This window comes from Myotis davidii, unplaced genomic scaffold, assembly GCF_000327345.1.
Source record: "Myotis davidii unplaced genomic scaffold, ASM32734v1 scaffold962, whole genome shotgun sequence".
NCBI classification, from domain to species: Eukaryota; Metazoa; Chordata; class Mammalia; order Chiroptera; family Vespertilionidae; genus Myotis; species Myotis davidii.
In genome coordinates, this window is record NW_006295559.1 from 571,501 (window position 1) to 585,355 (window position 13,855).

The 13,855-nt window shown below is 38.5% G+C and overlaps 1 protein-coding gene and 1 pseudogene across 5 annotated transcripts in view; both read left to right on the forward strand.

The window, feature by feature from the left end:
• Nucleotides 1-13,855, forward strand: part of ZNF385D (zinc finger protein 385D) — a 575,248-nt gene that overhangs the window by 509,472 nt on the left and 51,921 nt on the right. The window lies entirely within an intron of this gene.
• Nucleotides 4,079-4,611, forward strand: LOC102753799 (annotated as a pseudogene).

The following is a 13,855-nucleotide window of genomic DNA, read 5'->3' on the forward strand; positions in this document are numbered from 1 at the left end:
GTGTGGCTTTTATTTCTATAGCTTTAAAAATTTCAATATGTCATTATATAAGTTATTGCAGTTAAGCCACATACAGAAATTTTTTTTAAATGTTGTAAAGGTATTATTTCTAAGTTATTGATATCCTCATTTTAAAGAATATTTACTGCAAAAGAATTGAATATCAGAAATTGGACAGAAATAACAGTTATCTCCCTATTTGTAAAATCTCTCATTTGCAAATATTATGGAAAGATATATTTGTAATGTAGTATCCTTCTTCTAGTTATTTCCAAGTACCTGTATGTGTTAACTTTTGTTTCCAGGAAAGGGGGAAATGACTCATCACCCTGAAGGATGAATGGATCTTAGAAAGTCTTTGGAAACAGTAGATGAAGACCAGTATCTTACTTCAAAATAATCCAAGATTCTATCCAGATTATGCATCTTTGTGTTAAAACCACTGATCTAAGAGCTATGGTTGGAGCAGTGATAGAATAATTTACTTGTCATGACTGTCAAACCATTGAGTGTTTCTGTCCACTAACATTCCTTTCATTCAAAAGGGTAAAGGTACCATCTTTCCTCATACTTGCAATTAATGGGGGAAGGTAAAATAGTTTTCCTAAGTCGTATCCTAAAAAACTTTGTTTTTATAGTGCAAAAAGTAATGAAGAAATCAAGTGGGCCTTGATTGACAAAATGTTTTATTTTTTTTAAAAACGGAACACATTTATAATGCATAAAGCAAATGCATTCAATTTGTAGGTACTTTGTGGTCAGGTTAATGCATTTGAGATGTTACTTGCCTTTACTTAAAACAGTAAGAAATCTGCCTTTATTTTATCTTCATCAAAATCCCACCCAGTGTAAATTTCTGAACTGTTAGGAGTTTCTGGTTTTCTCAGCTCTCTTCTTTTTCCAGAAGGGAAAATAAAACATTCACTATAATGTGTCACACCCCTTGGTTTGGGCAATGAACATATTGAATTTGGGGTACCTCAACTCACACTCAGTTCAACAGCAACATTATGAAAATCACATATATGGCTATTTAGGATACCTGTGGCATATTTCAGTTTAATGAAAGCTTTACACAAATACATGAGTGTATATGTGTAGCTTTACCTTTGGTGTGAAAATGAAAATAAAACTTTCCATAGCTGCGTAACATACACATATATCATGTAGCAATATGGTAAATATACACTGTCAAAAGTTACAGTAAAAAAGTCAGCCCTAGTTGACTTATTTGTCTAGAATATAGTTCAGAAAAGGTATTTCTGTAAGGGAGTCTGGTATTAAAAACTTTAGCTTTTATAAATCACACTGTCTCTGTCACAACTACTCAACTCTGACACTGTCACATGAAAGCAGCCATTGGCGATATGTAAGCAAATAATCTGAGTTCCAATAAAACTTTATTAAAACATGCAGCAGGCTGGATTTGGCCCCCGGGCCCTACTTCACATATACCAGGTCTAGAGGCCTCCAGATATTCAGCTATTTATTTTTTTTCAATTATTTGCATATGAAAAACCAACCACTATGAGTGTGACGGTGGGAACAAATACTTAAATATCACAATTATTTATTTTAATAATTTTTAGTATCTTAGTAGTATTATTACAGCTATTAATATCTCTCATGACTCTGAGATTAAGCAGGGGTTTTTATTTGGGTGAGGGAGGAGGTGGACTGTCCTCTGTGTATTTCCAGTGAAATGGCAGCTGTATTGGGGTCTTCACAAAGCCTTCCTCACTCACATGTTAGGCTGTTGCCTGTTGGCTGGAACCCCAGGTGGACTGTCTGCCAGAGCAACTACCGGTGGCCTCTCCATGCCCTGGGCTTCTCACAGGATGGCAACTGGGTTCCAAAAAGACAGTCAGGCTGATGATGTATTTCCTTTTGACCTAAAGTCATCACAATGGCCTTCCATCCTATCGTACTGGTTGAGACAGGCCACAGGGCAGAGTGTCAGTTGCAGTATAAGATGGTCGTGTGAGATGGGAACTATTGCTGTGGTCATCTTTGTAAAATAAAATCAGCCACAGTGACCTTCCATTCTATTCCAATAGAAAACGCAGGACGGCACGGTTTGGATAGCGAGGGAAAAATCGGTCAGTCACAGGGAAAGACTGTGGTGGCGAAGGCAAGCAGGATCTGAATTCAGGTTGGGATGAGGTTCAAAAGCCCAGAGCCATACATCGAAGCAAAAGAATTTTAGGGATATTGTATATATAAAAGATGAATGGGTAGCCTCCACTTTTCAGAGGAAGTTTTTGAATCCAAACTCAGCCAAACAAGACAGGGAAACAGAAAGAGGCCTCCATAACTAGAAGAGTGAGGTGTCTTTGGCATTGAAGCCATGTTCTGACCAGGAACTTCACCATCGTCCAGGGGTCTGAAACCCACTGCAAGTCAAGGACAACCCATAGTATAGAGTGGGGACCGATGAGTGTTCCTAGCTAGGAAGGAAGAACCAAATGTTGACTGTGAAGCTGAAACCTGACAGGTGTCACAGAAGCAAAAATCTCACTGCAAGAGCTGCCTCGACTGGTTGTTTTGACATCACGAATCCAAAAATAGATGAAACAGCCGATCTGGGAACTTAAAGAATAAGGAAAGTCTTTAAAACTCCATCCCCTAACTTCTCTCATTTTTTGCGCTCAATAAACCATTATCTGCAGTAGAGCCCCCGGAAGAGCCCTTCCGAGCGTGCACCTTGATATGGGAGCCCTGAGACATCTGGTGTGTCATTTCACTTCTCTCTGCTGTACCCAGCTCTCTCTGTCTGTGGACCAAATGTGCCTATTTTTTGCTCCACTGATTTAATAGCCCCAGGAAAAGTTGATAATGTGATCATAGAGTTCTGTCTGAGTGAAATGTCTCCAGTTTTATCTCCAGCCATTCTGTGGGGCTCCGTGGACCCTCAAGACTCTAGGTTTTGCTCCATTCCAGCTCCTTTTGATATAGAGCCTATTGGAATTCATCTTTCAATTGTGTGTGTGCATATATTCTTGTCCCTCTATCAACTGCAAGAAAAATTTGCCTTATTATTTAGCAGTGTTTTAACAGGTTTCAGTCCATTAAAAGCAAAAGAGAGCATTAAATGGCATTCTTTAGCTTTTAACTGGTGAGCTTTCATCGGTTTATTAATAGACTTTCACTGCAAATGTGCTTGTTACATGCGAGGGCTTTAGGCCGATTCCAGCAGCAACAGCGGTGTCCTCTGGGACTAGAAATCCAATTGTAAGTTCTACCTCCAGGTAATGCTTTTGGACTGCTTGGAGAGATTAAACAAATAAATGCTAAAACGTTCCTTCCAGAGAGTTGGATTTATTCATCCTCTAAAACCCCTGGCCTAAGAAAACAGCTAAGACTTATGTAGCAAACTGCCCAGTGGGCACAAGTCCTTTCTAAGGCAATCTCCTCAGTGTCATTTCTGTCCTGTTTCTATAGAGCGGTGACTTTGGATGGGCAGAAGGCGGAGGACCAGGTAAACCAGAGCAATGCATTTCGGGTCTTCTCCAGATGCACTAGGATAAGATTACAAGCTTTGCCTTGGTTGCAGTACCGTAAAATATTCTATTCTAGATATGGAGATCCAGGCAACACAAGGCTAATTGATATTAGCTCTTTGTAGAACTGGAGTTCTATCTCCTTTCTCATAATAAGAATTGTGCTGTTCTTCTTGCCTTAACTGCCAGGTAGATTAGAACAAATGTGATGAACAATTAAAATTCTGAAGTTAATGGGAGGGAAGAAGATGAAGCCCAAGAAGAGAAAGAGGTCATTCAAGGATAGGCAACCCTGCCCTTGCAATGCCTGTCTTATATGTGTCTCCTATTTGTCCTACTTGACAAACAGGCCTCCTCCTAGGTCTCTGCCTGGAACATAATTAGCATGAAAAAAAAAACTGTTACTAAGAAAAATCAAAAGGTCTTATATCATTTTTTTTTTAAAGAAGAAGGGAGATATTTTATCTCTGACCCATAGAGTTAAAAAAACATCCAAAAGAGACTACTCAACTTGGAAAGATTGTGATGATGTTCATAAATCCAATGTGAAAGTTACATCTTCCCACCCACTTCCAGCTTAGCTTGGTGAAAGCTGTTAAGGAAGAGTGACTTGGTTTTAGCAAATAAGGACGTTACATGTTCAGCTTTCACCAGGACCCACCAAGATGGGCTGTGTTCACACCAAGAGCATGAAGGAGGCGGCCCAGGTCATCGCTGAGAAGCACTACCAGCCCTGAGCAACAGCTTCCACACCAACCAGCGCGTGTGCAAGGAAATTGCCATTATTCCCAGCAAGAAACTCCGAAACAAGATAGCGGGCTATGTTACACATCCGATGAAGCGGATTCAGAGAGGCCCCATGAGAAGTGTCTCCCTCTGGCTGCAGGAAGAAGAGAGAAAGGAGAGATGATTATGTTCCTGAAGGCTCAGCCTGGATCAGGAGATCTTTGAAGTTGATCCTGACACTAAGGAGATGCTGAGGCTCTTGGACTTTGGCATTCTGTCCAATCTGCAGGTCACTCAGCCTATAGTTGGAATGAATTTCAAAACACCACATGGAGCCATCTGAATCTTTCTGCTGTGCTATAATATTATCAATAAACCATGGACAACCAAAAAAATTATGTTTTTATTGCATTTATTTGTAATAATTACAATAGCACACACATCTAGAACATATACTATGAGTCCAGCATGCAAATATATTACATATATTTATTTACTTAATTTGCACAACTGATCATCCAATGTCCTTATTATTATAAGGAACAGAGAGGTTAAGTACTTGCCCAGAGTCACACAACTGGTAATGATGGAACCAGGAGTGGAACGCAGCAAATCTAACTTCAGAGGCCTGATCCTGGGCCGTAATCTTGTTACTCTGTGATGCAAGGTTGGGACCCAGCTATATGTGTTGTATTTTTAGTAAGCATATTATTTTATTCTCGTTCCTCAATCAAGTTTCCTCCATTCTAATACTATATTCGTGTTATGTATGGATGTGTTATCTATTGCATGTGTAATTACAGTTGGAAGTGATCTAGTAAAGGTAAAGTATAGACAATGAGGATGATAATTGTGTTGTTAGATGTACTATCAGGATGTTAGGTAAAATGTAGAATTTGCAGTGTCCACCAAATATCCATGTACTCCCCTCCATTTTTAAGCCCTTCTTGCATATATGTATATTGGAGCCTTGTAATTCATTTTAGCAAATGTGATTATGAGCAGATACGATAGATTGTGAACCACTCCACTTATAGAAAAAAAAAACATCATGGAAGACCAAAGTTCTGAATTAAGGGCCAAACTTTTTGTTAAATGTGAAAGACTTAAAATTTCTGGAAGAAATTCTCCTGGAGAACTTTTGAAGGTACAGTACTAGCTATCCTTAAATATCTGGTGTGTCATCATGTAGAAGAATGAATGAAGCCTCATTCTGTATGGCACAAAAGTATACAACCTGGGCTATTTGGTGAAAAATACAGAGGGGCTCACCAGGTTCAATGTAAAAAAGAACTTATTTTTGATACCACATATGGCCTCCCCATTACACATGTAAATAATTTATTTATTGTACAATTTTGTTTGTTTGTCACCTCCAGTGACTAGAGTAGTTCCTTAAGATCAAAATATGTCTGTCTCGGTAATGACTGTTTTCCTAGTGCCTTGCATACTCTCTTAGCTTATTTTTGAAAAAGCATGATTTAAGTAGTCATCAAATGAATGAATGAATGAATGAGCAAATGAAAGAACTTTCTATCAAATAGAGCACTCCAGATATTTCACTTTCTGTGGAGGAATTCTGGTGCAGGACATGTGAGTAGTCATTAAGAATTTTTAGAGCAAATTCCAGCTCTGGATTGTGGTAATGTTAGATGTAATGTCTACTCCGGTACCCAGATCCTCTGATTTTTATCTCTTTACAGTTGAGCTTTCCTGAGAGTTGAAGCCTTTTGCTTTTTATTCCCCAACATACTGTCTAGGAAATTTAGTCAAGATGTTTGCTGTTGCAAAACCACAGAGAAATATTGCAAGCATATTTTCTAGCCCTACCTGTTTGTGGGGACATTTATCATCTTTTGATAACATGTCATCACGTTCAGAGAAATGGACAGCGTGTACTTTGTAATCAGGACGGGAGGCTGTGACATAACTGATGGGAGCCTTCATCAGGTATCATCGTAAAGTACCTGTGTCTGAAATGTGCATTTGAAAGACTTGTACTTGCATTTATGACACTTTGCTCCATTTCTTCATATGCAGCTATAAATTAATGCCTACAGTGACTCCTCAACTCAAGTTGGGTGCTCATATGTATGCATGGTCCAATTTTGATCATCAGTCAGATTAGCCTCATTCATCACTGAGCATCCCACCCACTCCGCTGGTCATTGAATGGATTTGGGATTCTAGATTAATTCTTTTAATAGAAGCTGGGAAAATCAATAGCCACTTAATGCCTAAAACAGGATTCTGTGTCAGGTAGGTATTCCAAGACTTATGATAATTTACTGTCATCAGGGAGCTTTTATTTTTATTTTAATGATAAAACCCAAATCTGAATATTACAACGTATGCCCAAAGGTATAGACAAAAAGGGTGATACATGTGAGAGGCTATGTGAATGGGGTAAAGGCAAGGTATTACTTTAGGAAGTAGACAAGATTCGGAATCAGACTCCAGGTTTCTAATCTCTGTTGTACCATTTAACTTTTTCATTTGTCAAATAATCAAGTGTGATGAGGATGATCCATAATGAAGTTAAGGCACCTATCTTAATGACTGGCACACAGTAGGTACTATGAAATGGTAGAGAGATCACTGTTACTATTTACCATTGTGATCATTATCGTGATCAGAATTATTGGCTTCATGTGTAATTTTGAGATAGGAGTAGATTTTCCCACTCTTCTGAGGTCTACACAAATGGGGGGAAAAGCAAACCCCATGGAGGAAGCTGATATTTAGCAAGGTCAGAGATGGTGGTAGAGTTGAAAGAGTGCCAAGGTATTTTAGGACCCTTGATATACCGCAAAGGCGAGAATCAATGATGCCAAATGAACATTCGTTACCACCAGCTGACAGTTTAGGACAATTTCAGTTCTTTCCTCACGTCTGCTCCAGTATTTAGTGGAGCTTGCCCTTCTTTAATGATGCGGGCATGCCTTTATTGCCCACATTATGGTCCGTCTCAGTCTTCAGCCAATAAGGAAGCCTTATGGGTAAGGATAAGCATTTTTGGAAGGACTCTCCCTGAGCCAGATTCAGAACCACCTACATATGGAACAAGCCTTGGCATGGGGTTTAAGGACATAAATCATAGGCCCTGAGGATATCTGGCTCCAGAGAAGATGAAGAAAGCTCATTCCATCCTATCCTCTTCCAAATTACAAGTATAAACCCTGAACAGAATACCTAAGGAAACAATCAGAAGACTTTGAAGGGTGGAGAGACTAAGAACCTTAGGATGACCCAGTGGGAAGTACCCTCTTTTTTGTCTGTTTCTTTATTTTGTTGTTATTGTTTTTATTTTTTTGTTATTGTTGTTATTGTTTTGCCTTCTTATATCCCAGCCTGGGTGACAGAGCAGCCTGCAACCTGGAACTAGAAATGGTTGCAGACCCAACAGACCCAAGGAAAGCCTGCTGTTTCTAGTCCTCTTCTAGACCTAGAAGACAGTAGCCCTATAAATAGAACCTTTGTGGCCATACACACCCTTCTCTAGGTGAACATCACTGGGGGGAACCAAAAATGAGGGGAAGTGTCCTGTTGACCAGCATGCTCAATACTGCTGCAGGCAGAGGCAGTGTCCCTCTCCAACAGGCCCTGTGGAAACTGTCCAGAGCCTGTGAAAATGGATCCTTTTAATATCCTTCCTTTACTAACTGGCATGATTTTAAGCTTTGTCAGTAGAGGGCACTGGAGAGACGTTGCAGGAGGATGAAGTGGTCTGTCTTCCTGGTCTTAAGTACTCACTGGCTAGATTCTTGCAGTGTGGACAGCTTCTCCCATACATACCCAGTTCCTGGTGTAAATGCAGAGGCATCCACAAGTCAGCAGCTTCTCCCAACACACCCCGATGGCAATTTGGTCAGCTTTGTGTCTCCGGTGTGATACCGGCCTATGGACAGCTTTCCCTGGTACCTAGAGGACAGATTTCCAGGAAGGTCCCATGGCAACCTCTCAACCATTCCGTGAGCCATCGCCATACCCTCTACCACAAGCTCTTTAGGCACAGACCTCAGGCTAGGGGTGTTGTCTGCTCCTACATCTAGTAGTTCTATATTACTTAGAGTTCTCTTTACTTATTAGTAGCCAGTCATCATCAAGCAACCCCCTATTACAGTAAATAGTAAACTTTCCTTGTTCAGATTACTATGTAGTTTCTCTCTACTGATTGGACCTCAGGCGATAAAGAATAACACCAAAAGCATGATCCATAAAAGAAGAGGAAAAAAAAGACAAATTGGACTTCATCAAAATCAAAACGTTTGAGGTGCCACAGTCTGGGAGAAAATATTTTCAATACACATATCTGCCAAGGATCTTGTACCCAGAATATTTAAAGAACGCATTAAACTCTAAGAAGACAGACATTCCAATTCGAAAAACGGGCAAAGCCTTGACCAGGTATTTCACCAAGGAATGCATGTATGGGAAGTAAGCACATGCGAAGATAGTCAACACCATGAGCTTTTTGAGAAGTGCAAATTAAAGCCATGTTAAGAGTCTACTGCACACCAACTAGAATGGCTAACATAAGATAAATAAACCCAATGCCAAGTACTGATAAGGATACTGAGCAGTTGGAACGCATTGCTGGTGGGAATGCAAACTGGAACAGACACTGAGGAAAACACTTGGCAGTTTCTTGTAAAGGTAAATGCATACCTGCAATGTGACCCAGCAACCTTCCTCCTGGGGATTTGCCCAAGAGAATTGAAAACTTATGTTCACTTGAAAACCTGGATACAGATTTTTATAGCAGTTCTGTTAATACTTAGCAAATACTGGAAAGAACCCAAATGACCTTCACTGGGCAAATGGATTAATGCACTGGGATATATCAATACAGTGGATTGCTACTCAACAACAAAAAAGACTAAACTATTGTTCCATGCAGCAACTTGGGCAGATCTCCAGGACATCGTGGTGAATGAACAAACCCAGGCTCAAAAGGTTCCATATGTCATTGTTCCATTATGTTCCATTCTCCAAATTATACTGTGCAGTAGTTTTCAAGGTTTAGAGTTGGAGAGAGCCCACAATGGGTAGCGCGAACAAGTTTCTTGTGAGTGATTTTAGCAGTCTATTTCCTTGTGTGGTGGTGATTACAAGAATCTCTACGCGAGATAAAAATTCACAGAAATATACATCTTAAAAGATTTGACATTTATCATGATAACACTGATAAAAGCTGAACAAAATCTGTAGTTCAGGTAAGAGCACTGCCCAGCATTGGTTTTTCCGACCTTGATCACTTTCCTATGGTATATAAGATGTCATCATGGCAGGGATCTGGATGAAGACTACAGGAGAACGCTTCCTATGCTATTTTTACAACTTCTCTGTAGCTGTAAAATTATTTTAAAGTAATAATTAAGCAAGCACACAACAATAACAACAAAAACAGAGGTAAGCTGAAGGGCACTGTAGTAGAAGGATAGAGCTAGGGTAGGGCTGCAGAGGCCAGGGATTAGTCAAAGCCACACCTTTGGGTTTCTGAGTCAGTTGACCTAGTTAGAGGCCGGAATTGGCACTTGAAAATAATTTCACAGATAATTCTACCGATTACAGAGGTTAGGGAAATTCTGATGTAAAGGAATTCTAAGGCAAAAGATAGCTTTGCCTTGAAGGGAGTATTTTCCCAGGTTCCCTGGGTTTATGGTGGTTGGTGACACTATTTACCTTGGCTTGAACTTTCATTGATTCTGGGAAAGAATGATTTAGAGCAGGGTCAAAATTTATTGTTTCTCCGTAAAGTATGCAATGGGAATATTTTAGGCTTTACTGGCCGTATAGTCCCTGTCCTGCCTACTCAGCTCTGCCACTGTAATGTGAAAGCAGCCATAGATAGTGCATAAATGAATGGATGTACCCATATCCCAATAAAACTTTATTTATAAAAACAGACATGGAAACAGAGTTGGCCTGCAGTCCACAATTCATTGACCACTGATTTAAAGTAGGTGTCAACTAATGATGATCCTAGGCCATGAACTATTGCAATCCTACTCATAATTAATAAGCAAATGAGTTCTACTTGTTCTGCTCTTCTCAACCTGTCTTTCTGCATTGAGCTTAATTTTGGCCTCCTCACTTCAAAAACATTAATGAAATTGTTCAAGGCTAGTTCAAACTACTGAGGACAGTGAAGGGTCTAGAAACCACACCACAGGGAAAGTACTTGGAGCAACTAGGACTGAACCTGGAGAAATAGTTGAGAACAGTGTCCAAATACTTTAATACTTGGAAAAGAGATTATGACATTTAAAAAATTTTAAACAGAGGGTTGTTGGTTCACTCATTTATCTAATGACTCTGTATTGAACACTTACTACATTCATGTGCTTTTCTAGGCCCCTGAGATACACTAGCAAACCAGACAGTGAAAGGAAGTTGTAGAAAGATGGGTTTCAGTTCCATAAGAAAGGCTTCCCTAAAAATTAAAAGCTACCTGGAAAATGAACTCTGGGCTATCTTGGAAGACATTGAGTTCTGTCTTTGGAGTTGTGCAAAAGCAATCTAACAAACAGAATAAGCTGTCCTGGGCACTTCAGTGGGGAAGAGGAATACATCTGCTCTCCCAACCCCAGGGCTTATGTTGAGCTACACAGAGGTTTTGAGGTCAGAACTCTGGATTCCTCACTCCAACTTGAATCTCTGTATTTATTAATAGTTGGGCTTCTGCATAGTCTTTTTCCCTCAGCTAAAAATATATCTTAAAACCACGAGATAATGATTTTAATCAAATGCCCTGTGAGATACAGCTCTTCTAAATTTTGAGTTATTATTTTATAAAGTAGGCAGTAACAAGTGGTATACTTCAAAATTATAATACATGAGCTGAAACTATAGATTTGAATGGAATGTATAGGAATCCCAAAGGTTATGTTCTCTGTTGGAAATAATACCTATTCTTGATAATATCTTCATTTTACTTTTTGGGGGGCTTGCCTTTTATTTCTAAATAAGTGTTTTACCTCATTTATTGCATCTCATCCCTTTTGAGTTCAATTTTTTTCCAGTCTGCACATTCTGATATATAATGTTACTTATGTTCCTATAATGCAACAAAGTCTATCTGGATCCCCATTTTTATGATGGTAGAAATCTTAATCGTTTGCCTTCCAGGGAACTCAGTCCCTCGGTGATTTCTCAGCCAGTATCTTAGACAGGTTTGCGCTTCCTGTCACACTCACTCTGCCTAGCAGTGGAGTCAGCCTCAATAAATCAATTCACAAATCTGGAAAGCCTAGAAGATTAAATAAGTAGTGAAGGATTACCTTATGTGATAAATAAACTTGAAATGTGCTTTTTGAAAATGACATTTAGTGATTTATGTACCTAATGAAATGGCAGTTAATGATGCTGCTATTTGGGTAAAATCCTTGAGAACACCATATATGTCCAGATAGCCATCTGAATACATTTGAATCGTAAGATAGCTTTAAATTAATTGCTACTTTGAAATGATTCATTCCCCCTGAAATAAGTTGAAATGATTCATAACCCCTGAAATAAGTTGACTACGTTTGTGGGATGACCTTACAAATTTGAACAAGTCAAATGTAATACCACCCGTCAAATAGCTTACTAGTGAATCAGGTCATATGTGTTATGAATTTTAGTATTGTTACAGTGGAAAAGAAATCCTCTCCATCTTCTGGATCTTGGCTTTTTGAAAGGAGCTGGTGATCTGGCTGCATGAGATGAGAATGAGGGAATTGTTAAAGAAAGGAGGATGAATTGATAGTGAGTGATCAAAGGCTTAACCTTACTGTTATACCAAGTTACTCATCCCCCTGAGACCCCCTTTTTCCCTAGACAAGTGAGAAGTTTATTCTTTTTTATTTTCTTCCTTTCTTCAAATAAATATATGAGGCCACCATGATTATGATATGCCACTACCTCTTTATATAGATGTTTTAGGGGAATTATATTAATATAAAGTGCATTTTAAAAACAGATATTTCTAATTTCTGATGGCTGTAGATTTTATTTCCATTTCTTAAAGAAGACCAGCAGGAACAATCAGTGTGTTTAAATAGCAATAATTACCATAGATTCTGCTTGCATTAATACTGAGTACATTATGAAGCATTTGTCATAGCTAATGCATTTCTGTCAAATCAAGTAATATTGGAAGGGGGATTTTGTGATGAATATTAATGTAAGAGACAGCCATAAGTAAAGCAAATTATAGAGGCAGGTAAGTGTAGAATTAGCTGCAATTGCAATGTAGCCTTTCATTACAAATTAAGTTCTTATGATGTTAATAAAAATGTAAGTTTCTAGGTAGTCATCAGGAGCTGCTGAACACTGATAGGAGGTAGGAAATACTTTTTGGTACTCTTCATTCTAAATCAAAAGCTTTAAATACTCTGTCATGCAAACGAATATTTGCATGCCTTAATTTTTTATTCTTGCCTTTAAATAAATATTCTTTTGTAGAAATCTACTCGTTAGTGGAGTTAATTTATTTTAACTCCAACGTTAGTTGCAGATGCATATGTTTAGAGAATAAATTAAGTAAATAGAGTACTTTGTGTTCATTGAAGCTGGATTCTGTATAAATAAGAGATCATTAACACATCATTACATGTGTTAATTACACATGTTAAATTATGGATCAGGTCTGAGAAGGAAAATTTCCACAAAAGTTACATAAAGCAAAGATAAATTTCTCAAGTGGTATCCTAGATGAAATTATACAGAGAAATATGCATTTCCTGTCTGAATATTGAACTAAATTAACTTATAGTTCTAGAATCTTCTAAAGTTTTCCATACAGGGACTAATACCAATACTTCTAGGCTACCAGTTCAAGTATAAAAATATTAACTTGATAATTTATGTTTTGGATCTGAAATAGTTAATATCTCTATTGAAGATATTCACAATTTTGAGTAAAATGGATTCTCATTTCTTTCAGAGACAATAGCCATTTGAATAAAAGGGATTCTCATTTGTTTCAGAGACAATAGCCAGTGCTAGGAGATAATTATTCTACTTCAAATATTTTATTATCTCTGTATCAGAGAATTTAGGCTATGTTATGGTAATAAATGACCACCAAATCTCAATGGCTTATAAAAACAAAGGTGTGTTGTTTGTTATGACTTTGCTGAATATGCCTTTAACTCTGGACATACTCCGATGGAGCAGGTGTATCTAGGCATTGCTTGTGTTGAAAAAAATCCACATTATTAACAGGTACACCTAGTACTATGATACAGGGAAAAAGAAAGAAATGGTAAGGTATACATTACCTGTTAAACTATCTTCTAGGAAATGGATGAATGGGTCACTTTCACTCATGTTGTTACTGAGGGTTGGGGGTGGCAGGGGGCAAAGTCAGTCACTTGGTGAGTCCTAATGTCATTGGGCCACAGGCATGTACAACCCTCTGGTAGGGAAGGGCTCTGTAGAGAAAAGGTTTTGAACAATGATGCTATCATCTACACATTCAATATCTATTTATATAATATATATTTTGTAATATCTAATGTGTGCTAAGGTCTGTGTACTGAGGTTTAGACTAGAGCAGCCGTGGGCAAACTACGGCCCGCGGGCCAGATCCGGCCCTTTTGAAATGAATAAAACTAAAAAAAAAAAAAAAAGATCTAACC